This window comes from Grammomys surdaster, unplaced genomic scaffold (genome assembly GCF_004785775.1).
Source record: "Grammomys surdaster isolate TR1022 unplaced genomic scaffold, NIH_TR_1.0 373, whole genome shotgun sequence".
NCBI lineage: Eukaryota > Metazoa > Chordata > Mammalia > Rodentia > Muridae > Grammomys > Grammomys surdaster.
In genome coordinates, this window is record NW_021604792.1 from 8,290,733 (window position 1) to 8,316,671 (window position 25,939).

Consider the following 25,939-nt stretch of genomic DNA (forward strand, 5'->3'; position numbering starts at 1 on the left):
AGGATTAACAGATGACTGCCTGCAGTTGTGAGTTTACTCACTTGGAGTTCAAAGGTTCCATTGTTCTATTACTTTTTATGAAGCCAATGCCTTGCTTATTTCAGAATATCCTTGGGAACATATCCAGAGTGCCCTCCAAGATACTTGGCAGTTTTGCTAACAGTAGCCTTGCTTGCCCTGAGCTCATCAGGTAGAAATCAACTCTTACTTGGTGTAGACTCTGTTGGGGCATATAAGGCACTGCTAGGTAGAAAAGAAGAAGGAAGATAATAGACCCAAAATGTTGGCTGATGATTTCATATGGCAAAGACTAATCCTGTCTCTTTGACACATTCAGGTCATCCTTGATGTAAAATCAGAATAAAAAATATTGACGTGAGGAAGAAAAATGAATTGCCTTTGCAACATGAATCTCTGCAATATGAGGATATATGGAAAGATAGTAAGACTTAGATAATGATTCCCAGTGAGGACATAAGTGAGCAATGCACTTGGTTATCCTTGCTGTAGAGTAGATACAGCCCCAATGAAGGAGATAAATGAACAACCCTGCTGTCAGTAACAGAATCAGATGATGATTTTCACCTCATTGCACATAGAGAAATGCAACTCCCAAGTCATGTACTTTATTTCACTATATATTCTCTATTTTCAGGTACTGTACATATATTTACTTATAGGGTTTTTCTTGTAAAATTACAAGTATTTAATAAAAACAATTTATAAAAGGACAATACATTTTGACACTGAAGTATGAATTGCCTGAAAAAATTAGCAAAAAAGGAAATGTGAAGGCTACACTGAAGGACATTTTTCCTTTAGAGTAGATGTGTAATAGCATATTGTTGACCCTGCGAAAGGTATGTTTTCTTCTCCCCAGAAGAATCTCAGGGTGGGAAGAGAGCTTAGTTACAGGTTATGTAGAGAGTGGTTGAGGGTAGTATTTCACCCAGGAGATTGTTTGCTTTTGATAACTGGGAATTTACCTTTTCACCTCAATCTGTTTTTTTTCCAAGCAATTATCTCTAACAAATCTCCTTCCTTACCATGAGGTAAAGCTTTAATTACTTTCAATTATATCCCTCTATTTCCCCAGTCATTTATTAGTTGTCCACTAACATTATCATCACTTTTAGTATAAGGAATGATTAGATATTACTTTCCCTAAAGACACAGTCAAAGTTTTCCCTACTTTTATATGGAGAGATTGAGTATGATCAGGATCGAAATTTTAGACAATAAAGTAGATTTTCTTCAATGTCAGTATATCCTTGGAATAAATTTGATATTATCATTGGATATTTCATTACTCCATCTCTGGTGATTGAAAGTCTTTTCTGGGAATTGTAGCCTTAGTTATTGGATTTTGTCTCTTGAGATTGAAACACATAAGTTTGGGCCCTTCTAGTTCTTAGAGTCTTCAAAGATAAGCCAGATGTCATTCTAATAGGTCTGTATTTTTATATTCCCTAATCTCTCCTTTATCTTTTAATGTTGTTTTTCTGTTCTGACAAATTATTGCTTTGGTGAATATGTGGCAAGTTGACTTTCTTTTCTGATCCAATCTTGTAGGATTTTCTGTTCTTTTGTCTCCTTATTTATATTAGGAATTCTTATATGTATATTCTTATTTTGTTCAAATTAGTTTCTCTACCTATACTTTTGTTTTTTTCTAATTTCTCTTCCTCTGACTTTCAGAAGTTTCATTTGCCCTACTAAGTGGGATTGAAGTATCCTCATTTAGGCCTTTCTTATTATTAAATTTTTTATGGTCTATGGGTTGTATCATGCATTTTCTCTATGTTTTATAATATTTCATTGTGTAAACAAACCGTATTTTGTGTACTTATTTTTCTGTTGTGCGATATTGTTCCTCTTATTTTCAATGTCATGAATTGAGTAACTTAAATTATTTCTTCCACCATCTGTTTTATCTTTGATTTCTTTGGACGATGTATATCTTTCCTCTTTCAATTTATCTACCATAATCATATAAGATGTTTTTATTTCTTTAATGGGTTTAACTATGGTAGACTATTCATGGCCTTCTATGGCAGGATAGCTGGTTTCTTATGCAAATACATTATTCTTCTGTTTTTTTATGCTGCTTTTTACACATCTGTTATTGTAAAAATATGACTCTAGAAGGTGAAATCTGGATTTGTCTTTGTTCTGTGGGTGTTTTCTTCTTGGTTTCAGTTTTTTTGTTTTGTTTTGTTTTTAGGAAAATGGGGTGGCTATTTGTTGATTTGTATGAGATCTTTGTGGACTTTATTGATATGGCCATTGGGTTCTAGGTATAATGTGTTTCTGGTCATTGGTAGCTAACTCTTAGGAATGGGGATAGACTAAGTTTGAGTGTGTTTACAGGAGGAAGGAATGGGGATAGGCTAAGGGTGTGAGTGTTTTTACAGAATGAAGGAAGGCAAAGTGTTCCATTGGCATCCATTTAGTTAGTCCTTTTGGAATGGAATCAGTCTTTGAAAATTGGACATCTCAGATGGTGTGCTATAGAACTAGGTATGGGGCTGATGGAGTGTATTTGGAGGAACAAAGGAAAGATGAAGACCTGTAGTCAACCTGTCATCTTCTCTTCAGGGATGACATGTGGCTTAGCAGGAATGCCTGATGTAGTTAGGTCCTAGATTATTCGGATAATTTGGGGGAAGGAGGAATGGAAAAGTATATGATCTACTGTCATGGGTTCAGAGAAGGAAATGAGATACCAGCAGGTATTCTACCACAAAACTTTGGATGAGGCTAGAAAACTAAATTAGGAGGAACACAAAAGAGATCAACATCTGCAGTCATCCTACCAGCTTTCCTGATAGAAATGACAAGTAGGTCAAAAATAAATGTTTAGAAAACAAGATTGGGAGAAGATTAGTGATGTTAAAAGGAATTTTTACCCTGAAACTAATAAACGAAATTATGTGAATATAAGAGAGAAAAATATGATAGACATAGGAAGAAAATGTATAAATATTAAAGAGTACAATTCAGAGACACACACAAACACACACTTATATAAACAAGTTTCCAAATTACTTGTTTTAAAGGTTTTGCATATTGTGTGAGAGCACCCTTGCTTGTCATTTTTTCTTTCCTTTTAATCTTATGAGGTTTAGCTTTGCTGTGCTTTTTCATGTGCTGATTTGGAAAAGATAGAAAAGATAAAGGGTTTGATGGTTGAGCAGGATCTGGGATGATTTAGTGTAGGGGAAGGACGATCAGAATATATTATATAATGTTATTTTTAATGATAACAAAAAGGCGGTAAACCAAAACATGGTTGTAATATGTAAAGGAGAATGAAAATGCTGTATCAGACCTGCTGAGTCAATCACCAGCTTCAGAGAGCAACAGAGTCTTCTAGAAAACATAATGTGCAAACAAAGTTTGTAAAAGTCACAAACTTAAAAAAGTGGAAAAGTGAAATAAAATGCTTTTTTTCTAGGAAGTGTGGATTACTAGAAGTCTGCCATAAAAAGTACGTTATAGCATTTATTTTGCCAGCCCTCAGAATATTAAACAAATTGTAATTTTTAAGGCATCTTCTTTTTCAGTACTGAGGTCCTGAAATACAATAGGTTCTGGGAGTCCTGGGCAGTCTTTGTCGGTGTGACAAGGTGGCAGTCAAACTTCTTACAATATGTACATATTTTGTACAGACAGTTGCGGGACACAACGATGATGATCTGTGCAAACTGAAAGCCTACAGGAATATTATACAAATGGCTATGAATACATTGCTATCTGCTGACACTGTCAAAGAGAAATGAATATAAATATTCATGATATTCACTATAGCATATGGCACCAAATTTGTCACAAGTACAAGTATGAACATTTCCCACATTATAACACTCTGATCTTCAGACATTCAAAAGTATGAACACATATACTAATATATATGTGTAAACATATTGTTCTACTATATCTTCCTCATGAATTATTATTCACTTTACCTCTTGATCTCATCCTCCCTCTAAGTACTTCTCAGTGTCCCAGCCTCAAACCCCCTCCCCTATTCTCTTTTTCTCACAGACTAAAAGCTCACCATGGGTACCCACCCACTAAGTTACATGAAGTCACAGCAGAACTAAGTGTTTCGTCTCCCACTAAGGCAGGGTAACGCAGCCCAGCAATGGAAAAGTGATCCAATTCAGTATCTTTAGGCTCATGTCTCCACGTGATAAAGGTCTTAGGTTAGCTATATAGAGTCCTGGAAGCAAGCCTCTCAGAGATGCACTCCCTCACTGATTTCCATTTTCTCGCCCAGCCTCCCTCCAGTCTTCTTCCCTATGCCTATTCCCCTCCCAACTAATCTTTCACCAATTTCCTTACTTCATCTAATTCAGATGTCTATTTTATTTCCCCTTCTGAGTGAGATTCACATATCTTCCCCTGGGCTCACCTTGTTACTTAAGATGTTTAGGTTTATGGATCATAACAAGGTTATACTATACTTTATGGCTAATATCCACATATAAGAGAGTACCTACCAGGACTGTCTTACTGGATTACCACACTGTGAATGATATTTTCTAGTTCTCTCCATTATCTTGAAAAATCTCATGATTTCTTTGTTTTAAGTAGGTGAGTAGTTTCTCATTGTGTAAATTTGCCACATTTTACTATTATGAACAAAGCTGCTGTGGAGTGTGTGTGTGTGTGTGTGTGTGTCTGGTTCTTAGTTCTTTGCTCCAATCTTTTTTTCCCTAGATTCATTCTTTCCTTATAGTGTGTACATAAAGATATGTAATTTCAAGTTCACTATCAATCATCACTCTCCCTTTTCCTAGGAATTTCTTAGTCTCTACCATCATTAACACTAAACATAGTGCTTTATTGATGTGAACTTCACTCACATTAGCACCACAAAAACTACCACTAATATGGTTGAATAAGTTTCATTGGGGTACAATGAAGCATCTTTGAGTACATGCCCAGTAATGGTATAGCTATGTCTTGAGATAAATGTATTCCTAAATTTTTGAGAAAGCTCCTCATTGATTTCCATAGCAGTAGTAAAATTTTCACTCCCAACAGCAACAAAGGAGCATTCCCCTTGCTCCACCTCCTCTCAGCATGTGCTCTCACTTGAGTGTTTTTATTCTTAGACATTCAGAAAATTGTAAAACAGAACAATTTTAAAAGTCACTTACAAACAACTTGAGAGCCTCCTCAAAGATGCTGGCAGTCCTGCAAATAATGACTCTGCTATCTCTGAAATCAGCAGGTAGAAGACAACACTGAGTGTTCACTCAGCTGGGGCTTATGAGCCCCTACAAAGTAGGAGAGAAAAAGAAAGGAAATCAATGAGAAACACTGACAGGATGAAGTGTTTTCATGCAAAAGATTGGTTCTGTCTTTTGGACTCATGCATACCATCCAAGTTAAAATACAACTGGCATTCCATAAATATTGACATAAAGAGAAACATATTGTTTCATTTGAAGTATGAATTGTCTATACTCTATGATACATGGGAAGGCTAACTGATAAGTAGTCATGTAAACTGAACAGTGCATGTAGCTAGCCTTGCAGAATAGCAGACCAGGAAAGATAAAGGATATAAATATAAACCTCTGCTGTCAGTAATAAAAACTTATGTAAGTTTATATCTCTGCCTATATAGAAAGAATTGCAACATCCAATTCATGTGTTTTATTCCATTGTATATTGTCTACTTAAAGATTCTTCAAATAATTTTTGTGATATTGTATATGTTTGCCTTTATGTTGTCCTCCTGAAAAATTTAATAACACAATCACATTATTCAGTGAAAATAACCCATAAAAGCACAATGAACTTTGACACCAAAATATGTGTATCAAGTAAAATCAGCAGCAAAAAGCTAGAATGGAATGGCTCTAAGCTAGGATAAATTTTCATTATAACAGTTGAGTAACAGAATAATGGCAACTCTGTTACATTCCATATTCTGATCTTAACAGCAGAATTTCAGGGTAGTAAGGGAGCTCACTTACATGTTTATAGAAACTGCCCAGAAATTTTATAAGCAACAGATATGTGTGAGCACTGTAGGGCTGGGGACTTAACACTTTGCTGCAAATTTTTTCTCTAGATTCAGTCTTTGAAATTGCCCTTGACATAGCAGCAAGTAAAGCTGAGTTCACCCTCAATCATCACTCTCCACTTCTCTAGTCAATTTTCAGTTCTCCATTAACATTTTCCTTGCCTTTGCTCTTAGGAATAACTGATATTCCAAAGATATAGGCACTTTTTCCCCACAAAGATGATACAATGAGGACTGATCAATATCATAAAATTAAAGAATACAATAAATTAAAATAGGTTATGTGTGGTTATAACTCAGTCTGAAAGGACTACTGAACAATGAAGCTCAAGTGAGAAGTAGACTAATCTTGTATCCTTGGTGGTACTGAGAATCTTTGAATGGCTTTCTTCTTTCCCAGTGCTCAGCATTACACTTAAACTTGTAACAAGAAAATGGAGAGAAATATCTGTGTATGACTCCTATCTGTGTTTATCTATTCAAATGTATCTGTCCCTCATCAAAACATTGACTAAAAAACTCTTGAAATCCTGAGTGAACTATCTTGTGTTTCTATCCAAAATTCAAATACTGTGTGTAAATCAGTAGGGTCCTCAGCATCTAATTCTTAAGATTAGTCCTTTGGAGCAGAGATTTAGCTCATGGGAGGAAGTTATTTCTGGCTCATGAAATGCAATTGGAAGTTATCCTTGTTAAAATGCAGTGGGTTTTTTCCCTTCCGTCTTCGGAGAAAATGACTGTGAAATATTAAAGTAATGTAATCTTCCCTATCAATTATAACTATTATTATTTTATGAAATAAGAACTAAATTGTTGCAGAAATGATCTCAAAAATGTTCCTAATCTCAATATTGTATTAAGAGAAGAAAAACTCAAACAGTAGTTAGAAGCATGAATGGAGGAAATTGAAACTCAGGAGATAGAAGAAATTTGTGTAATGCTATAAGTATTCAAAGACCATAACCCTCCTTCTCCCACTTCAGTCATTTCTTCTTTCCATACACATACATAGGTTGAAGTAAATCAGAACCTTTAATGGTATGGAAGGTCCAGTTTTGAATCATCTTTTAAGAAAGACACTCCTCAGCAGAAATGATCACAAGAATGTTAAGAGCAATGTCTCCTCTACTTCTGGACAGTCAACAAGGTCTACATGAACAATGAGGTCCACAGATCTCTACCTTCTCATCCTTTCAGAGACAAAGATGACAGTTTTGTCCTCATGGCAATCAGAAACATGGAGAATCCCTGTTTCCTGATTTCAAGTGCCAACTTTTGTCTTTCTAGAAGCAAATCCACAAATAGCTCCATTAATATTGATGCTTTGGGAGTATGAGTCAAACTCACTAACACATTTTCCAAGTGTAATTTGAGTATTAACTGACAGGAGCTTTTTGGAACACTATACTCCTCAGCCTCAATTCTAGTGTTTCTACTCAGATATTTAGTAAGAGTACACATAGCTCTCTAAACTCCCTGGGCCCTCCAGTTTCTTGAGGGTTAGGTTCATCTTCTCTGACTAAATCCAGACCCAGCAGTCCTCTACTGTATATGTGTTGGGAGCCTCATATCAGGTGGTATATGCTGCCTTTTTGGTGGTTCAGTGTTTGAGAGATCTCAGAGGTCCAAGTTAATTGAGAGTGCTGATCTTCCTACAGGGTCACCTTCCTTCTCTCCGTTTTCGAGCTTTCCTCTAATTAACCACATAGATCAGCAGTTCCTCTTCATTGGTTGGATACAATTATCTGCATCTGACTCTTTCAGTTGCTTCCTGTGTCTTTTGGAGGACAGTCATGATAGGTCCCTTTTTGTGACAGCTCCATAGCCTCAGTAATAGTGTCAGGCCTTGGGACCTCCCCTTGAGCTAGATTCTAATTTGGGCCTGTCGCTGAATCTTATTTTTCCCAGACTCCTCTCCACTTGTATCCCTACAGTTCTTTCAGACAGGAACAGTTAAAGGTCAGAATTTTGACTATGGAATGGCAACCCCCTCCCTCATTTGATGCCTCTCTTCCTGTTGGAGGTGAGCGCTATAATTTCACTCTCCCTACACTGAGCATTTCATCTAAAGTTCCTCCCTTTGAGTCTTGAGTTTCTCTCAACTCCCAGGTCTCTGGTGTATTCTGGAGGGTTCCCCCCCTACAACTTCTTACCTCCTGAAGTTGACCGTTTCCATTCTTTCTGCTGACCCTCAGGGCTTCAGTCTTTTCCCATCAACCAATACCAGATCAGGTTCTCCTCTTTCCCAACCCTTCATCTATTTTCTCTCCCTGGTCCCTCCCTCCCTCTCTGCATGTGATTTCTTTCTTCTACCTCTCATGTGGGACTGAGGTGTCCTCACTTGGTATCTTCAGTTTGTTGATCTTTTTGAATTCTGATGACTGTATCTTGGGTATTCTGTATTTTTTTGGCTAAAATTCAATTATTAGTGAGAATATACCATGCACGTCCTATTGGATATGAATTACCTTACTCAGGATGATATTTTCTAGTTCCATCCATTTGTCTGCAAAACTCAGGATGTCCTCATTCTTAATAGTTGCATAGTGTTCCTTTGTGTAGATGAACCACATTTTCTGTATCCATTCTTCTGTTGTGGGATAGCTGGGTAGTGTCTAGTTTCTGGCTATCACAAACAAGGCAACTAAGAACATAGTGGAATACATGCCCCTGTGGCATGGTAGGACACATTTTGGGTATATGCCCAAGAGTGATATAGCTGGATCTTCACATAGATCTATTTCTAATTTTCTGAGGAACTTCCAGATTGATTTACAGAATGATTTTACCATTTTGCAATCACACCAGCAATGGAGGAGTGTTCATCTTCCTCCACATACTCTCCAGTGTCTGCTGTCACCTGAGATTTTAATCTTAGCCATTCTGATTGGTATAAGGTGGAATCTCAGGGTCGTTTTGATTTGCATTTCTCTGAGCAGTAAGGACTTTGAACATTTCTTTAGGTGTTTCTCAGCCATTCGAGTTTCCTCTCTTGCAAATTCTCGGTTTAGTTCTATACCCCATTTTTTGATTGGGTTTTTTGGATTTTGGTGGTTAGTTTCTTGAGTTCTTTATATATTTTGGATATTAGCTCTCTACCAGATATGGAGTTAGTGAAGATTTTTCCCAATCTGTAGGTTGCCAATTTATGTTACTGGCTCTATCTTCTGTCTTCCAGATGTTTTACTGTTTCCAGAGGTCCCATTTATCAATTCTTGATCTTAGAGCATGCACCATTATTGTTCTGTTTAGAAAAATTCCCCTGTGCCAAAGAGTTCAAGGTTCTTTCCCATTTTCTCTTCTAATAGATTCATTGTATCTGGATTATCTTGAGGTCCTAGATCCACTTGGACTCCAGCTTTGTGCCAGGTTAAAATAAGGCTCTATTTTCTTTTATCTACATATTGACAGACAGTTAGAGGAGCACCATTTGTTGAATTTGCTTTTTTTCCCATTGTATATGTTTCTTTTTAAAAGATTAAGTATCTGTGTGTGGTTTTATTTCTGGGTCTTCAATTCTACTCCATTGATCAACGTGTCTGTCTCTATACCAATACCATGCAGATTTTAATCACAATTTCTATGTAGTAATGGTTGATGTACGGGACAGTGATTCCCCTTGCCATTCTTTTACTGTGAAGTATTGTTTTTGCTTTTCTGTTTTTTGTTTGTTTGTTTGTTTTGTTTTGTTTTGTTTTGTTTGTGGGGTTTTTTTTTTGGCTTTCCAGATGAATTTGAGAATTGCTCTTTCCATGTCATTGAAGAATTGTGTTGGGATTTTGATGTGAATTGCATTGAGTCTGTAGATTGCCTTTGGTAGGATGGTCATTTTTACTATATTATTTCTGTTAATTCATGAGCATGGGAGAGCTCTCCATTTTCTGAGATCTTCAATTTCTTTTTTGAGGGACCTGTAGTTATTAACTTACAGATCTTTCACTTGTTTGGTTAGAAACCCCCAGAAATTTGTTATTATTTGTGGCTGTTGTAAAGGGAGTTGTTTTCCCTAATTTCTTGTTCAGGGTGTTTATCATTTGTATAAAGGAAGGCTACTAGTTTATTTGGTTTATTTGAGTGAATTTTATATCCTAACATGTTGCTGAAGTTGTTTATCAGCTGGAGAAGTTCTCTGGTAAATTTTTTGGGGTTGTTTATGTATACTATCATGTCATTTGTAAATAGTGATACCATTATTTCTTCTTTGGCAATTTGATCTCTTTTTGTTGTCTTATTTTCTACCTTGCACATTGAATACTATATTGAATAGATAGTGGGAGAGTGGGCATCATTATCTTGTCCCCAATTTTAGTGGGATTTGTGGGGCAGTGGACTGTGAGTAGCAGCTGGGCGCCTGTTTGAGCATAGGTCTTGAACCCTGAACCTTTGTCAGACAGTAGGTGTTAGGCTCTGCTTCCAGGCCCTGGTTCTTTTCATTTAGCTTCAGCCCTCCACAGCCCCTCCTAAAGAGAGTTCTCTGGCCATCAGTCACAAGGAACAGTGCCTCAGGATCTCCCACTAGTAGCTGAGGTATCTCTAAGCTCTAAGACCAAGCCAATAGGCATTATCTGCTGCTAGATCCTAACCCACCCTGTAACTGTATATAAGGGCTCTATTCAGGGGAAGTAAAAAGTGTGCAATAATCATCCTGGTGCTCAAGAGTATCTGCAGCAAGAGCTGTAACACTTGGGAAGAGATTTCCTCCCCTGGAACCTCTCTGGGACACAAAGCTGCCTCCTTGCCACCTATCCAGCTTCTTATTGGCCCAGCTTGGGCCAGCTCAACTCAGAGTGACAGGAGCAGCACCTAGGAGTGACTAAGGTGCAACAGTGGAGATGCTAGCAGAGGCAGTAGAGGAAGCAGGCGATCTCCTCTCCCTCCTCCCATTCTGTCCCCCTGTAACAGGCCAGGCTGAAGATCATCATGGGATGCCCTCCAGAACAAGGAACTCAAAGGGATTCCTTCAAGTATCTCTACATTTAATTTGATATTGGCTGTTGCTTTGCTGTATATTGCTTTTATTATGTTTAAGTATGGACTTAAATTCCTGATTTCTCCAATACTTCTTTTTGTTTAACATGGAGTGGCATTGTATTTCATCAAATGCTTTTTCAGCATCTAATGAGATGATTATGTGATTTTTTTTCCTTGAATTTGTTTATATAGTGGATTATGTTAATGGAATTTCTATAGTGAACCAAACTTGCATCCCTGAGATGAATCCTACTCGATCATGGTGAACAATGGTTTTGATGTTTTGTTGGTTTCATTCTGAAAGAATTTTATTATTTTTGCATTGATATTCATAAGCAAGTTGATCTGAAGTTCACATTTTTTGGTTGGGTCCTTGTGTGGTTTAGGTATCAGAGTAGTTGTGGCTTCATAGAATTGATTATGTAGTGTTCCTTCTGTTTCTATTTCATGGAATATTTTGAGGAATATTGGTATCATATCTTCTTTGAAGTTCTGGTAAAATTCTGTACTAGATCCATCTGGTCATAGCCTTCTTTTGGTTGCTAGATTTTTAATGATTTCTTCTATTTCCTTATGGAATATGAGCCAGTTTAGATAGTTTACCTGCTCTTGATTTAATTTGGCATGTGGAACCTGTCTAAAAAAAATCCACTTCATCTAGATTTTCCAGTACTGTTGACTATAGGCTTTTGTAGTATGATCTGATGAATTTTTGAATTTCCTCTATTTCTGTTGTTATGTCTCCCTTTTCATTTCTGATTTATTAATTTTGATACTGCCTCTGGGCCTTTTAGTTAGCTTGGTTATTGGTTTATCTATCTTGTTGATTCACTGAAAGAACCAGCTCCTGCTTTTGCTGATTCTTTGTGTAGTTCATTTTGTTTCCACTTGATTGATTGCAGCTCTGAGTTTGATTGTTTCCTGCTGTCTACTTCTCTTAGGTGCATTTGTTTCTTTTTGTTCTAGAGCTTTCAGATGTGCTGTCAAGCTGCTAGTGTGAGCTCTCTCTAGTTTCTTTTTGAAGGAACTTAGAGCCATGAGTTTTCCTCTTAGCACTGCTTTCATTGTGTCCCATAAGTTTTACTATGTTGTGCCTTCATTTTCCTTAAATTTTAAAGTCTTTAATTTATCTATTTTATTTTTTTCTTGACCAAGTTATCATTGACTAGAGTGTTGTTCAGCTTCCGTGTACATGTAGGTTTTCCATTATTTTTGTTGTTATTCAAAACTAGGCATAGTCTGAGGAAATTTGATAGGATGCATGGGATTATTTCAGTCTTCTTGTATCTGCTGAGGCCTATTTTGTGACCAATAATATTGTCGATTTTGCATAAGGTACCAAGAGTTCCTGAGAAGAAGGTATATTCTTTTCTTTCAGGATGAAATTTTCTATAGATATATATTAAATTCATTTTGTTCATTTGTAATAACAAAAGACCAAAAATAGAAAAAAAACTCTTCTCAAAAATAAAAGATCTTCTGGGGTAATCACTATCCCTGACGTCAAGGTGCATTACAGAGAAATAGTGTAAAACTATTAGTAAATATGTAATTAGTAAATTAAAATATGTAATTAGTAAATTAGTAATAGTGTAAAAACCGTATGAAATTGGTACAGCAACAGGCATGCAGGTCAATGGAAAAGAATTGAAGACTAAGAAATGAACCCACAGTCCTATGGTAATTTGACCTTTGACAAAGGAGCTAAAATCATCCAGTAAAGAAAAGACAGCATTTTCAACAAATGAGGCTGGTTCAACTGGCATTAAGTATGTAGAAGAACGTAAATCAATCCATTCTTCTCTCCTTGTACAAAGCTCAAGTCCAAGTGGATCGAGGACCTCCTCATAAAACAAGATACACTGAAACTAATAGAAGAGAAACTGAGGAATAGCCTCAAATACATGGGCACATAGTAAAATTTCCTGAACACAACATTAATGGCTTATGCTCTAAGATCAACAATTGACAAATGGAACCTCATAAAATTGCAAAGCTTCTGTAAGGCAAAGGACACTGTCAATAGAACAAAATAGCAACAAACAGATAGGGAATAAAATCTTTAATAATCCTACATCCAACAGAGTGCTAATATCCAATATATATAAAGAACTCAAGAGGTTAGACTCCAGAGAAACGAATAATCCAATTAAAAATGGGGTACAGAGCTAAACAAAGAGTTCTCAACTGAGGACTACTAAATGGCCAAGAAGTTCCTAAAGAAATAGTCAACATCCTTAGTCATCAGGAAAATGCAAATCAAAACAACCCTCAGATTCTACCTCACAACAGTCAGAATGGCTAAGATCAAAAACTCAGGTGACAGCAGATGCTGGCCAGGGTGTAGAGAAAGAGGAACTCTCCTCTATTGTTGGTGGGAGTACAAGCTGGTAAAACCACTCTGGAAATGAATCTGGCAGTTCCTCAGAAAGTTGGATATAGTATTACCTGAGGACCCAACTATACCACTCCTGGGTATATACCCAAAAATTTCTCTAACATATAACAATGATACATGCTCCACTATGTTTATAGCAGCATTATATATATGATAGTCAGAATCTGGAAAGAACCCAGATGTCCTTCAACAGAGGAGTGGTTACAGAAAATGTGATACATTTACATATTGGAGTACTATTCAGCTATTAGAAACAATGACCTCATGAAATTCTTAGGCAAATAGATAGAACTAGAAAATATTCTGAGTGAGGTAACCTAATCACATAAGAACACACGTGATATGCATTTCCTGATAAGTGGGTATTAGCCCACATGGTCAGAATACCCAAGATACAACTCACAGACCACATTAAGCTCAAGAAGAAGGAAAAGCAAAGAGAAGATGCTTCATTTCTTCTTAGAAGGGCTAACAAAATACTCAAGGGAGTAAATATTGGAACAAAGTGTGGAGCAGAGACTTGTCCTGTTCAGCAGGGCATTAAGCAGGGGTCCAGGGGGATCACCTGAAAGAGAAGATGGGAGAAACAGGTGAACACAAGGAAAATGGCTTGTCTACAGGCAGATCAAACCATAACTTTTACTTTTTTACACACAGGTTATATACACAAAAAGGCAGGATGTGGGAAAGGGGATGATGCAGGAGCGTAGGTGTTCAGGGGGAGTACAGATATCTTCCAGAACAGAGTGTCAGCTGGATGAAGGTTCAGGGGACAGATCACTATGACTCTGCCTATGATTCACTTGTCTTTATCTAAGTTGGTACTATCCACCAAGGTCACTTATCTACAAGGCCTATGAGTAGCCAGGCTTGGCAGCCTTCCACCAAAGCTGTTTGTTTGCAATAACTTCCAGCTATCTGTTTCAGTGTTTTTCCACAGAGACCCAAGACTTGGTGCTAGTAGGCATGTATGTTAGGCCTATTGCTGATTTTAGGTGTATGGCTGATTTTAGGCCTTCAGCGTATAAGCAGGGCTGCTCCTGACAGAGACTGATGGAAAGGCCTTCCAAAGACTGCCCCACCTGGGGATCCAACCCATATACAGTCACCAAACCCAGACATTATTGTGGATACTAAGAAGTGCATGCTGACAGAAGCCTGATATAGCTCTCTCCTGAGAGTCTGACAAATACATAGACAGATGCTCACACCCAACCATTGTACTGAGACTGTAGTCCCCAAGGAGTCCCCAAAGGAGGAGTTCCAGAAAGGACTGATGGGGTTGAAGGGGTTTGCAACCTCATAGGAAGAAAAATTATATCAAACAACCATATAACCCCAGAGCTCCCAGGAACTAAATCACCAGCCAAAAAGTACACATGGAGGGACCCATGGCTCCAGCTTCATATGTAGCAGAGGATGGCCTTGTCAGGCATCAGTGGGAGGAAGGCCCTTGGTCTTGTGAAGGCACGTTGCTCCAGGGTAGTAGAATTCGAGGATGGGGAAATGGGAGTAAGTGGGTGGGTAACATCCTCATAGAAGCAGGGGAGGGGTGATGAAATAAGGGGTGTCTGGGGGAAGGGGAATCATGAAATGGTATAAAATTTGAAATGTAAAGAAAGAAAACATCTAATTAAAAAAAAAGCAACACTCCTGGTATTCAACAGGAAAATTTCAAGACAGAAAAGCCTAGGAAGATGGATTGCAAGTATGAAAAGATGATAAATATTAACCTAGAAAAACTATATTTAAAGTTAAGGGACAAAGAGAAACTTTCAATGATAACAGTTCACAGCAATTCATAACATGTAAGGGATTATACAGAGGATTCTAAAATGAAATCATCAATATGAAAAGCAAGGATAAACACATTGAAGAATTCAGAAGGAACAAATAAACACCAAGATATGTGATCAAAAAACACTTGAGAAAACAAAAGAAAACCAACAAAACAATATGTAGTAGTAAATGTTTAGATAATAATTGTTTAAATAAGATATTAATGGTCACAATTCTCCAACTAAAGAACACAATATTATGCATGCTTTTACTTTCCCCAAAAATACAGCTCCCAGTTCATAGTAGACACTATATTAGGGTAAAGAATGGGAAAATATACTCCAAGCATATGGAACAAATGGAACTTCCAAACGGGGAAGTGAAATATTCTAATAATTGAGAAAAAGGAGTTCAGTCTAAAGCCATCAAAACAGACAAATAAGATACTTCACACACATTAATGGAAAAATCTACCAACAGAATACTATAACCCTAAACACATTCAAATAAATACTGGAGCACCTAATTCATCAAAGAAGTGTTCTCAGATCCTAAACCACACGTTGACCCCAAAACAGTGAGAGTAGATGATTTTAATATCTGATTTTCACTAATAGACATATCATTAAAAATATAAATACATGATAAATCAAATGGTACTTAAAGAAAATTTCAGAAATTTCTACCCAAGTACTAAAGTACATGTATTCTTCTCAGCAGTTTATGTAAGTTCCTCCAAAATCTAAGAACACATTAGAGTATGAAACAAGTGTAAAAAACAACATTATTATTATTATTTACTATTATTATTATTATTAAACATTATTATTATTTAAAACATTATTTCTCAATCATTTATTCAATATCACAAAATTGAATAAAGCTCAGTATCAACAGGAGTGGTAACAACAGAAACAAAATCTACTGCATTGTGGTTGTTTTACAAAGGAAATTTAAACTTTTATAGAATTGAATAATAGATGTATCATATGAACCAATTATACCATTATTTAGCTTACATCCAAAGGCAGGTATTCCTATGGCAGATATAGTGGTTACTTGATGTTCATTGCTGATGAGTCCATATTATTCTGGAAATTAAGAGAGCCTACATGCCCGTTATCTTGGGAATAAGTAATGAAAACATAGGATGTATGCACAATGGAATATTGCTCAGCAATTCAGAAAAATAAAATTGTGACCTTTCTCTCTAAATGAATGTAGCTGCTGATAACAATTGAGAATATGTAACGAAGAACCAGAAAACCACACCCACACCCCTAACTCAGTTCTCTTCATATATGAAAATATTGTGAGAGTTAGGAGTAGTGGAATAATGAATTAAAAAATGTCAAACATGACTGTTATTTGACATATGAATTATCATTTACTATAGCTACATGCATAAACATACACAAGATCAAGCCAGACAAAACCTCAGCATGATTGTGAAAGGGACTTATAAATTTATGCCACTCATTTATGGTCTACTAGAAATTGATGAATGCTGGAGAAGCGTCACTTTTCTTTGGGAATATTGCCATAAAAATCCACCCAGGCCATAGTAGATTGCCACTTACCCATGAACACACAGAGAAATGTACATAAACCAGTGGGTTTACAGAAAGATCATGTAAAATTGAGAAGGAATAGTATTTTAGAGGAACGTGGAGTAATTCACAAAGAAATAGGGATGAATTTGATCAAAACTCACTGCATGTACATATAAAAATCTTAAACCAACAATAGAGATAGATTTTACATAAGTAATTAAACATAAAAAAGACTGAAACATGGCATATATGGTTTAATATGCAACTGATACCTGCTTATTGCTTATTTTACCCTTCTGCCCTGATAGACATCTTTCTCATTTGTATTATAGTTGCTGTATTCACTGTGCATGCTGAAGCCAGTGTGTGATATTTTTCTTTAATAGATTTCCTGTTCACTCATTACAGCATTAAGGGGAGTCAGAGACAGGGAGTTAGCAGAGTTACATTTAGTAGACTACATTGCTCTCTTTCAGGAGACAAAAAGACAAGGTCACAGACAAGGTCAGTGCTAGGAGCACTGCTCTCACTACTACTGCACAGAGGTGTGAAATCTTCAGCCCGATCCTGCTCTCTATTGCTCCTCTCTGTTCCTACCTGAAGTTCTTCATGAAACTCCTGTTGATAACCATTCTTTCATACTCTCTTCCTATTTAATATCTGAGGAAACAGGACTGTGAGCCATTAAATCAAAAGGCCTACCAATGCTCAGAATCTAATCTGCCTCCAAAAAAACCATTGAGTCCAGGAAGAATTCTCTAGGATTTTATAATATCAGGGTAAAATTGTTAAAAGCTAATATATCCCTAGTATGAATATCCACATTATCTTACAGGGGTAAACACATTATTATTGTCAGTCTTCATGGCCTGCATAATCCACACTAATATCAGTGGCTAATATCTTCTTGTCAGAATCTCTATTCCCTCTGCCCTCAAAGGCTAAGCTGAGTACTCAGTGTTCCGAGTGGATCTTCCTAGGTATTTCCCCCTACATGTCCCAGACTGCCTCAATTCTATCCAAACTCTCTCATATTACTTCTGCCTTGAACTACACTGGATATCTTGTAACTCTCCACATGGTGGTGAAGTACAAGACAACAGATCATGCTGACTAATTTCGATTATCAAAACAAAGGATGAGCAGGGATTTCCTAGGTATAATACATTAAATACAGAAGAAAAAGCATAGCACCCAGTACCCAAGAGAACTTCTTAGATATAGGTTATCTTTTGTTCCAATGGTGAAGAATGAAAGCTAGTAAACTGCAGACTAGCACCTGGACTACAAGGCTAAATTCAAGAATTATCCATGATTAAGTGATTTTTCTCAGAAGAATGAGTTCCTACAAATAAATTTCACAAGATAGCATGAATAATTTGTGTCCATATTTAAAAGAAAATCCATCTTCTAAAGAGAAATCATAGAAAAGGTCAGAAGGAGCTGAAAAATATTGAACAAATAAGCCATATTATCTATTTAAAGACTGTATACTCCAAATTAATTGAATGCACAGTTGTGATCATTAAATTGGTGGTAGGTACTACATGTATTTTTAGAAGAAATCTTAGCTCTTAACTTAACGTCATATTTTCTCGACCAGGAAATGTCATGTCTTAAGGATTAGCACACCATTGTTGACTGTAACCATTATTGGCAGAACTTTCCTCTGGATCCACATCAATTTTTATCCAAATTTCTTCTGGCGTGCTTAACGTTAAAAAAAAATATTGCATCACTCTAAACAAAACAGTTATGAACAAATAAATTTATAATCTGAGTAAAATATTTAATAAGCATTTCCCATTTTTACTCCATGTTGATTATTTCCTGTAAATGAGTTAAAAATAGACTTTCTTAGTACTGTGGTCTTTATTTCTTATTCAATCTTCTGTACTAAAACATTTTAGAAATGTAGCCATCAGCCCTTTACTCTTGTCTGTACAATTTATTGAGACTAACATAGCAGTGAACTTTGATCAAGTTTCTGGGCTCATTTCTGCTTGCAACTACATGCTATCTTTTATTACTACTTACAACACAAAAATTTTTAGTAATGTCAGTATGAACAAAACATCTTCCAATTCAAAGATACTTCACACACATTCAGACTAAGTTTACCTACTCAGTTAATGCTCTTCTGGAATGCTAGTTTTCACTTCTGTTTTCCAGTAAAATAAATGCATGATTGAGTCAGGGAAATGGAAGTATTTACATTCTGACTTACCTCAAGAATTTACCTCTCACAGAACAAAGAGGCCCATGTATGGAAGATGTGGCAATTACGAAAAACAGCATAACTCTGAGCATCTCCGCCCTTCAGAATATAGACACAATTAAACCAAGCATAAAACCAAAAACCTAATTGTACTTCACTGTCCATATCATCTGGAGTAAACTAATTTGGTGAGGATATCTTCCTTTAAGAGACTGCACTACTGAGAGAGCCAGAACAGACTTTCCCAGACAGAGCTTGGAACAATTAATACATATAAGGCAGGTTTGTTTAGGATTTATTTTTCAAGGGTAGGACGCTACCTATCACAGCCAACATACAGACATATTTATCCTCTACCATCATCGTACCCAAAATTGAACATTATACAACTTTCAACGAGATTTTGAATGATAAGAGACAGTTACTCAATTGACTATGTCTCCAAAGAAACAGAACAACAGATGCTGAATCTATCAGTAATCAGCACAGGAAAAAGAGCATAGCTAGTCTAGTAGTGACTCAATAAGGACATTTTGGTACCACATCATCTTAGTACTGATTTAAAATCTAAGAACTAATGATGCTGTTGTGGCTTGTATGTCAAGGATAATTGATGCTCATGTAGAAAACCCAGCTTTTTAGTATAGTTACCATGTACACATCTACACATGTGGTATACATACATATATGCAGACACAAAGTACATGCACATAAACTGAAAATATTTATTTAAAAAATAAAGGTAAGAAGAAAACGATGGCAGATTATGGAACTGTCACACTTGAAACAAAAGATCAAAAATGACTTATCACAATATAAATGAGAAAAATTCAGATGTGGGAAGAAAACAGAGGAAAGATCTTCCCAGAATAGGAAATATCAATACACATTTAAATATCAGTTTCTCAAACTATGTGGGCAATAATAATTATCATAGTCTAATAAAGATAAACCTGATTTGTGTTTTTGTTTTGTTTTGATAAACAAAGATAAACAACATGAGACAGACAAAACAACTGTCTTGTGTTGTTTTCCTTAGGCTTTTTATTTTCATATTGGCCTTTTGATGAATAAAGTGGTTCTCAATTTTTTGTGTGTATCAGCACTTGTGTTTGTTTGCATGTTTGTTCAAGCACATGTGCTTCTACTTTATGTATTTTATTCCTTTTAACTTGATTTATTTGTGTTTTTTATATTTTTCAAAAGAGAAGCAGACAGAAAAGGTATGGAATTGAGTGAGGTGGGATGGTCTAGGTAAGGTAAATGAAGGTATATCACCATCCAATTATATTATATTACTTACATTCAATAATTAAAAAAATAGTGTAAAGCAGAAGATAATGGCAGTGTCATGGAGAATTAAAATGCTGTATCACAGCTGCCAAGCTTCAGTAATAAGCAATATCTTTGAGGAGATATAATGTGCAAACACTGTCAGTAAAAGTCATAAAGCTGGAAGAAGGGGAGATAGGAAATATAATGCTTTGCTTTAGAAAATATGTAGCTGTGATGTTCTACCATAGAAAGCACATTGTACCCTTCTTAAATATTCTTAGGGATATTAAACCCACCTGTTTGCTTTATGTCATTCACTTCTTTAGGAACAACAATCCCAAACACAATAGGCTCTGACAAACTTGGACATTCTTTGTGGATGTGGCCAGGGTTACAATAAACTGCATATAATATATATACATTTTTATTACCAGAGAGTATGGGACATAACAGTAATTTATATCTATGCAACCTGAAAGCCTAATGTAACACTATATACATCTTTCAAATGTATAGTGACCTGTAGAAACTGAAATAGAATAATGGATGGAGGTACTCATGGTATTTATTGTAGCATATGGCACCAATCTTGACACAAATACAACTACATATACAAATATTCCCCAAATTATAACATACTCATTTTCACACATTAACAGGTATAAACACATATAGAGTTGCATAAATATAAACATACACACAACCACAAATTACAAACACTGTAGAAGGATAATTGATAGTATTAAATACTAGAATTATACAATAACACTAAACAATAAGCAAGTATTACTTCTAAGGTTTGAGCCGATTGTTTGGAGGGCTCTTCAAGATCATTTCAAAGGTCACCTTTTCAGCACCGTGAGAAAAGACTTATTGATAATTTCTTCTACATAATAGCCTGTTATGAGAAATTCCCAAATAAGAATCAGAGATGACAGTCTGCAGGTATAAAGTTACTCAACTGAGGTACAAAGATTCCATTGTTTTAGTATTTTTCTTATATAAACCCAGTAGCATTGCTTATCCCACCATGCTCGTAGGAACAAATCCAGAGTGCTCTCCAAGATGTTGGCTGTCCTGCCAACAGTGATGTTGCTGGTTCTGAACTCAGCAGGTAAAAATTATCTCAATTTTGGAGTAGATTCTGTTGGAGCATAAAAGACACTGCTAGGTAGGAAAGAAGATGTAAGATAATAACCAAAAAATAGGCTGAAGATTTCATATGGCAAGTAGTAATTCTGGCTCTTATATAAGTTCAGGCCACCCTTGTTGATGTATAGCCAGAATAAAAACAAATTTACATAAAAAAGAAAAATAAGTTTCTTTGCAGAATGAATCTCTATGATGTGAGGATGTATGGGAAGATGGTAAGACTGAGATAAGGATGCACAGTAAGGACATAAGTGAACAGTGCACTGGAGTAGCCTTGCTGTAAAATAGATCCAGCTCCAATAAAGAATATAAATACACAGTCCTGCTAATAATAGTAATAAGAAGAATAATTCTCACCTTGTTGCATATACAGAGAGAAATGGAACTCCCAAATTATGTACTTTATTCTCTTGCATATTCTCTACTTTGAGATACTGTACATATGTTTGCTCTTAGATTTTCTTCTTGAAACATATTATTACAATCCAAATATAATGAAAATAATTTATAAGTGAACAATATAATTTGACATTGAAATATGAATATTGAGCAAAATCAACAGTTAAGTATCAAATGCAAATGTAGCCCTAGAAAAAATATTTTTCTTTACAGTAGTTAGGTAACAGCATATTGGGGATACTTGACAAAAGATATATTTCCTTCTATTCAGTAGATCTTGGTGTGGCAAGGGAGTTTAACTATAGTTTATGTAGAGAGTGGTTGGAAGGAATATTTCAGCACAGGATATTGTTAGCTCTTGAGAACTGGGGACTTAACTTTTAACTGTTTTTTCTTTCCTAGAAACCATCTCTGACCAAGCTCCGTCCTTATCAAGCGGTAAAGCCTAATTCACCTTCAATCACCTTCCTATATTTCCCCAGTCATTTATTAGTTGTCACCTATCATTATAATCACTTTTATTCTAATAAATTATTAGACTTCACTCTCCTAAAAACACAGCATAAGTTTCCCTAACCTTGATAAAGAGAGTGGGCACAATCAGGATCAACCAATTAAACAACAGAATAAATTTGCTTTGTGGCAGTACAGTGTTGGCTTACATTTGGTTTTATCATGGAATATCTCATTTATACATCTCTAGTTAATAAAAGTTCTCCTATGTATTGTAATCTGAGCTCTAGTTTGTTTGAGTTTGAAGCACATGTGTCTGAGCCCTTCTGGTTCTTAGAGTCTTCTAAGTGAAGGCAGGTATGATTCTAATAGGGCTGTATTATTACTTAGTTCTCTCCCCTTTTTATTTTTAATGTTATTCATTTGTTCTGATCATTTATTGATTTGATTATTATGTGACAAATTAACTTCCTTCATGATTCAGTTTAGTGGGGTTCTGATTTCTATTGTATTCACATAGGTCCCCTTTTTTGTTAGGAATATTGTCTTCTCTGATTTTGTTGAAATATTTTCTCTAACTATGACCTGGATTTCTTCTCTCTCATCTATTCCTATTATAATAAGATTTGATCCTGTCATAATGTATCAGATTTCCTGGAATTTTCTTTCAGGTGTTTACTTATTTTTATATTACTTTTTAATTTATTCTTTAATTTTTTTACAGTCTAGATTTTATCTCCCTCCTGATTCACTCAACTGTTCCATATCCCACACCTTCTTCCCAGGTCACCAAGAGGATTTCTCCACACCCCTACCCAACCAAATCTTCCCACTCCCCACTCCCTGGTCCCCCATGAATATTGAGGGTTGGGTGCATTTTCTCTGACTGAGTCCAAACCTGGCACTGCTCTGCTCTAAAAGTGTTGAGTGCCTCATATCAGCTTGTGCATGCTGCCTGGTTGGTGGTTCAGTATCTGAGAGATCCCGGGGGTCCAGGTTAGTTGAGTGTGCTGTTCTTCCTATAGAGTCTTTCTCTTCTTCAGTCTCTTCCTGCTTTTCCCTAATTCAACCACAGGGGTCACCAGTTTCTGTCCATTAGTAGGGTCTAAATAATTTCATCTGACTCTTTCAGCTGCGTGTTGGGCCTTTCAGAGGACAGTCATGATAGGTCCCTGTTTGTAAGCCACCATAACATTAGCAATAGTATCAGGCCTTGTGGCCTTCCTCTCATCTGGATCCCAATTTGGGCCTATCACTGGATCTCCTTGATCCCAAGAAGGCTAACAAGCAAAAGGCCTAAATCCCACATGGGAAGGAGAAGAAAGCAATCACAGAAAGGGGTGGGGGACAGAACCTGGGTGGGAAACAGGACAGGGAGTGGAACATGATCAGATATTCTGAGGGGTGGAACATGATCAGATATTCTGAGGGTGGGGGTGGGTAACAAGACTGAAGCCCTGAGGGTCAAAAGAAAGAATGGAAACAGACAACCTCAGGAGGTAGAAGGTAGGGGTACCCTCTAGAATGTACCAGATACCCGAGAGGTGAGAGACTCTCAGGATTCATAGGGAAGAACCTTAGATGAAATGCCCTACAGTGTGGAGAGGGAATTTGTAGAGTCAATCTACATTAAAATGACAGGACATCAAGTAGAGGGATGGAATGGAATTCCAAAACACTCTGACCCAGAATGGACCTTTTCTAAAAGAACTGCGGGGACAAAAATAGAGAGGAGTCTCAGGCATTTATTTTAAACAATTTTTTTGTCCAGTGTGCATATATCTTCTTTCATATATTTAATGCCCAAGATTCTTCTCTTTATCTCTTGCAATGAGTTGGTGAAGCTTACCTTTGTAGTTCTTGCTTGAATTCCTAAGTTTTTCATATCCAGAATTACCTCAGTTTAAGTATTTTCTAATTATTTTTTTATTTATGTCTCAAATGTTGACCTCATCCCGGTGTCCCCCCTCCCAGGGTTCTTCACCCCATCCACCCTCCCCTTTTTCTCTGAGAGATTGTCCCCCTCTCCCCTGCACCACCACAACATCTCTCATCTGTAGGGCATCAAGTCTCTACAAGATTATGTGGATCCTCTTGCACTGTGTCCAGCAGACCAGGCAGTCCTCTGTTACATATGTGTCAAGTGCCCCATATAAGTCTATGGATGCTCTTCGATTGATTGGTGATTTAGTCTCTCGGAGCTCCGAGAAGTCCTGGTGAGTTGACACTGTTGGTTTTTCTTCCTATGGGGTTACAATCCTCTTTAGCTGCTTCAATCCTTCATGTGACTCTTTAATATGAGTCCTTGACCTCAGTCAAATTCTTGTATGTAAGTATCTACATCTATCCCAGTAGGCTACTTGTAGACACTGTCAGAGGGCAGTCATGCTAGTTTCCTGTTTGCAAGCACAACATAGCTTCAATAACAGTGTCAGCGTTTGGGCCCCACCCAAGGGATGGATCTCAAAGTAGTTGCTGGTCACTGGTTGGCCTTTCCTTCAGTCTCTACTTCATTTTTTTTGTTCCTGCATTTTTTATAGAAAAGAACAATTACGGGTCAAAACTTTGAAGGTGGGTTGGTAATCCTATCTCATCACTGAGGGGCCCTTTCTATATAATGGAGTTAGTCTCTTCAGGTACCTTTCCCTACTGTTGGGCATTTCGGCAAAGGTCACCCCATTGAGTCCTGGTAGCCTCTCACATCCCAGTTCTCTGAGACTTTCTAGATGTTTCCCTCACCCCCCCCAATCTTGGGATTTGTGTAGTTCCATTCATTCTCCTTGTCCTCTGGGTTTCTCTCCTGTTTGTACCTGTACCTGATCCTGCCCAGTTTCCCTTTCCTTCTCCTTCTCCAATTCAGGTCCCTCCCTTCCTTTGCCTCCCATGACTATTTTGTTCCACCTTCTAAGTGGGATCGATGCATCTTTACTTGGTCCTTCCTTCTTGTTAACCTTCTTAAGGTCTGTGGGTAGTCATGAGTATTCTGTACTTTTTTACTAATATCCACTTATCAGTGAGGAAATGTCTTGCATGTCTTTTTGAGTCTGGTTTACCTGACTCAGGATACTATTTTCTAGTTCTAACCATTTGCCTGTAAAATTCATGTTGTTCTTATTTTAATAACTGAATAGTATTACATTGTGTGAATGAACCACAGTTTTCTGTATCCATTCTTTGGTTGAGGGATATTATTGTTATGTTCATTGTCAAGTCTTCAGCAGCATCATTCATTTCTTTGACTGTTTGCATTGTCTTTGATTTCTTTAGGTGAGTTAAACATTTTCTCTTTAGGTATTTCAATCATATCCCTACAGAATTTTTTAACATATTTTTCTTGTGTTTTAGTTATGTTGGACTATTCAGGTCCTGCTATGGCAGGATAGCTGGTCTCTAGGGTAGACATATTATTCTGAAAGTTATTGATTTTTCTTTACACTGGTTTTTGCACACCTGGAGTTTTAAAAATTAGGGCTCTAGAAGCTGAAATGTACATTTGTCTTCATTGTGTGTGTGTTCTCTTCCTTGGATTCTGTTTTCTCTCTGTTATTAGGAAAATGTGGTGGCTGTGTGTTGCTTAGTATGAGATATTTGTGGACTTAATTGGTATGGACACTGGATTCCAAGTATCATATGTTTCTGGTAATTGGTAGCCAACTCTTAGAAATGAGGATAGACTAAGGGTGTGAGTGTGTTTGCAG